The following is a 5,059-nucleotide window of genomic DNA, read 5'->3' on the forward strand; positions in this document are numbered from 1 at the left end:
TTCGACTCCCCTGCATTGCAATCAAATGCTTGAGGTTTCTCCATCTCCTTAGGCTATCATACTCTGCTTCCACCGGGCATTCCACTGATTTCAAACCCGGTCCTCCAGAAGTGAGAGCTATCTTTTAAAAAAAACGCACGTTAGAAAAGATACCTACAAATACTGAGCAGCTCATTATAGACAGAAGGACGTGCTATACAACAATCCGAACTCATCTCTTGACATTATATCTCAGCCAATCATGGCCAGCGAAAGGTTCCTGCTTTTTCCGTGGCTGAAACTCAACTGGCTTGTAAATTTAATAATGTTATTGTATTTACAGATGTAATACACGTTGTTATTAAGGACATAAAAGTTCACAATGTTCAGAAGGCATTTCTCCAAGAAATGCATTTTGATTAAAAAAACATTTCATTATTTACATTCAAATGGCCTTCCTGTAAGTTGTGATTACGCTTGACATAGCCCTAGTTTCCTGAGAAACAAGTCACATATGAACTTGTCACTCTTAAAATTCCCACTTAAAGGTGAGCACAGTCGGACGTATATTTGCCCCCTGGCCCCTCATTAGATGTTTTACCTTGTAACATCATAGTGTCTTTGTCTTGAACAAAGTATATTCATCAAGCAAGAAAAACTATGGGCTATAATTGTCAGAGAAGTCGTGGTGTATAGGATGCCCGGGACAGTCAGGCGCGTGTGTAGCTCAACGGGGAGATAGTCAATGGACTGTCTTTATAATAATATGTCCATTAACAACCTCCACAAGACCATAATATGTACTATACATAAGATAACCATGGGTTACGAGAACCGTTCGCGCACCTATACAACTCCAGAAGAAACACTGAGCATAAAACAAATCTCTGAACAGAAGGAATGAGGGAACGATAACACACAGGTAATGATGGGATTCTGCAACGCCAGGGTGTGTGGGAAGGAAAAGACAAACCAATGGAAAATGAGGTCGAGATGATGGCGCTGAAGATCCACTTCCTAGGGGCTTCCACTAGGATGCAACAGTCGTTTAAAAGTTTGTTTGATGCTTCTACTGTGAAGTGGGCCGAATGAGAGGGGATGAGTCAGTGCCTCTGGCAGAATGCCAGGAGCTCGTGACGCTCATTTCACGTGAGAGATAGAGCCTCTGTATCCATTGCTTTTCCTGAAGATTTCAAAGAGAATCTCGGTTGAAGATTTATTGAGTAGTTATGGTATAGAAAACATCCTATTAATTATTCTATACTTTGGTTACATAGTTTTCTAATCGGACTGTAATATTGACTTTTCGTCTGAACTTTTTGCGCTGGACCTGCCTCGTTGCGCGTTGGGTGTATAGTGTTAGATGTGTACTGAAACGGTCGCGATACCAGAAAGAGGGTAATTAGGACATAGAATTATGGACTTTGAACCATGATCAAACATTTATTTGGAACTGAGATCCTGGGTATGTCATTCTAGATGAAGAAATCGATCAAAGGTGAGTGGAATATTTAGAATGCTATTTTTCTGACTTATGTTTGAATTGGTGCCAACATGGCGGATATCCTTCCTTGGTTGGAATTTGGTCGTCTGAGCGTCCGTACTCAGATTATTGCATTTGGTTTGCTTTTTCCGGTGAAAGTTTTTTTGAATCTGACCAGCGATTGCATAAGGAAAAGTCATATCTAGAAATCTGTGAGATAACACTTGTATCTTTTATCAATGTTATAATCATGTTGATGTATTGATGATTTGATGTGGCTCTGTGCAAAATTCAGCAGGGATGTTCTTTGGCAGGGCAAAAGCCAAATGTACACTTGAGGTTTTTGGTATAAAATATGAACTTGACTCGCAACAACACATACAATGTATTGTGTAACATGTAGGTCCGGAGTGTTCATCTCGATGACAAGAATCGAATCAAAGGGTTAGGGATTAATTTGATCAATATTCTCCTGCTTTTGTGACTCTTCTCTTGGTTGGCGGAAATCGCTGTATGCTTTCTGTGACTACTTGCTGACCTAACGTAAATCGGATGTCTCTGCTTTATTGCCCGACAAAGCTATTTGAATATATGGATGCACTGTGGTTGGAATTAACGAAGAATTTTATCTTTAAAAGTGTCATAAGACTTGTATGATTTTTGGGAAAATTCGAATTATAGAATTTATGGTGATTGAATTGGCGCCCTGCAATTCAATTGGCTTAGCGGTAACCCCTCAGTCCTAGACAGGCTTAAAAGCTGAAGTCGGCAACAGTCCTTAGTTGATGGGAGCTAAAAACGCCGTAGCTTCTAAGGCCTGTCCAGCCTTGAAAAAGCAGTGACTCCAGTCGATTTGTGACAGTTAGTGTAAACCTTGGAAGGACATTTTTGCCACAAGCTACTACATAATCTAGGGATTCAGGCTTTCACAAACGGAACCACATGAGGTAATCCATTGTCCAATATGCTGCAGTACTTAAAAGAGGACTAATGAACATTCGTGAGTTTCATTGCCAAGCACAGTGTGCTGTGGCTTAAGGAGTGAGCACTACAGAAGTTGCCTCATCACCTGAATTCAATTTGCATGCTAATTTTATCTGCAAAGCAGGCACAACAGGCTGGGGGCTAAAATCAAGAGTGCACAGTGGTTAGAAGCAGTGCACGATAGAAAAAGGGGCACCATGGAATGTGTTACCGATGGTGGAAAACGTGGTCATCACCCGTCTTTGAATGCTGGCAAAGAGCTTGTCATGTCGCCACTTGTGAAAAGAAAGGACACATTTGACCGAGCTTGTAAAAGGAAATTGAGGAGAAAACCCGAAGGACCAGTGTAGTAACTTGACAAGGCATCGCCCACACGCAGTTCATATTACTTCCGTCTTTTACTTTTGCAACCTAATAATATAAAAGGTGTACCAGCTATGTCACACAACTGGATAACCAACACATGAAAGTGATAACAGCGCCACTTCAACCTTGTGTAGTGAGTTTGCCATTTGAACAGTACAACTCTGGGTGATGGACATACTCAAAGAGGAACAGGTCACGAGTCAAGCCAATGCTAATAAAATAACCATGAACACATGAATAATAATCATAATTATTACTGCAGATAAGTTACCAATAACATATTCAAATGTAGTCATTTTATATAGAGTTCATACCACACTATAACAGACAGCTATAAGGGAAAATTTGGAAAAGGAAAAACACAGCCAGCTGCCCCAGAAAAACACCTGTATTGTAAGCAGGACCAGTCAATCATACGATGGGACACCCATTAAAGGTGAGCACAGTCACGTATATTTGCCTCTGGCCCATGAATGTTTACCTTGTAACATCATAGTCTTTTGTCTTGAAAAATATATCAACAAGGAAAAACTAGGCTATAATGAGATAATCAAACATGCATACTTGTGCAGACCAGGTGGGCACTGAAGTGGAGGCAATTCCTCTCGAGAAGTATGAGAGTCTTTAAATCCTTGGAGAAGCAGTGACCAAAAATCTTGCGGACATTTTAGGGATGTGGCAATCCGCTCAAAACAGAATAAAATATTAATTGATGTTTTCGTTGAAATGCGGTACAAGCTGGCTGTTCTGACCAAGATCAAACTCTGTTGGCCTGACTGGATTCGGAGTGCTTCCAGATCTATCGCTCTTTGTCGCACTCCCAGCTCCATCTTTTTTAACTGAATGGCATGCGTACGTTCTTCTTGTTGTAGTCTGGCTGCATATTCTCGTTCTTTGGCAGCATGTTCATCTTGTCTTTCCCTGTTCTCCAACTCTAATTTCTGTTGCTCCAACTTTGCCTTTAGTTCTAACTCTTGGTTCAACACGAGGCAGCTTAATCAAACTCTGTCAAGTAGAAGAACCTAAAGGACAAAACTGTAAATAAAGAGTGAAAACGGGAGGAGAAAGTAAACTAGTAAAAGGATTTTACTAGCGAACGTGAAAACCAAGATGGAAGGGTACTAAAATGCCTCTAACTCAGGGGTGGGCAGTTCCTTGAGGGCCTGATTGGTGTCACAGTTTTGCCCCAGCCCCAACTAACTCACCTGACTCCAATACTAACTGGAGCACTTGGTCATTTTGAGGAAACAGTGGAAAAAATGCTTACATGGAGCGATTTTGATTTTCTTGTGACAGCCAATGGCTTGTTATGGATAGGGGGCATCATTTTCACATTTGGATGAAAAGCGTGCCCAGAGTAAACTGCCTGCTACTCAGTCCCAGTTGATATATAGCATATTATTAGTAGATTTGGATAGAAAACACTCTGAAGTTTCTAAACTGTGTTGAATGATGTCTGTGAGTATAACAGACTCATATGGCAGGCAAAAAACCTGGAAAAAATCCAACCAGGAAGTGGGAAATCTGGGTTTGTAGGTTTTTCACTCTTTGCCTATTGAATACACAGTGTCTTATGGGGTAATTTCCACTAGATGTTCAACAGTCTTTAAAAGTTGTTTGATGCTTCTACTGTGAAGGGGGGCGAATGAGAGGGGATGAGTCAGTCCTCTGGCAGAATGCCAGGAGCTCGTGACGTGCATACGGAGTTCAAACTATTACTAGTGAGAGCATGCGAGAGATCTTCTGTCACATTGCTTTCTTAGCTACCAAAAAAATCGATGAAGCACCGGTTAGGTATATACCTTAAATAGCGTGAGAGAATGTTGACTATGTTTAAAAATCCTAAGCAAGATATACATAGATTCACTGATAATAAGCGTGTAGAATTTATACATTGTACTTAATACTGGAAACGATGTAAAATATTATACGTAAAACATTTTCGTGTCTGAAAAAAGCTTTTGCCTACCTGCCCTCGCGTTAGTGTGTTAGAATGTCATTAATCTAAGACTGAGAGTAATATTACTAAAACTGAAGATGTATTATTACTCAACTGAGAGAGTTATTTACTAAACTGAGAGTATACTGTGGAGAGACGCAGAGAGCAACCAAAAGGAGTAATTTGGACATAAATTATGGACTTTTTATGAACAAATCAAAACACTTTTTGTGGAAACTGGGAATTCATGAGTTTAGCAATTCTAAAGCTAGATGCGATCCAAAGGTAAAGTGAGAAATATATTTTAT

This window comes from Salvelinus sp. IW2-2015, unplaced genomic scaffold (genome assembly GCF_002910315.2).
Source record: "Salvelinus sp. IW2-2015 unplaced genomic scaffold, ASM291031v2 Un_scaffold4939, whole genome shotgun sequence".
NCBI lineage: Eukaryota > Metazoa > Chordata > Actinopteri > Salmoniformes > Salmonidae > Salvelinus > Salvelinus sp. IW2-2015.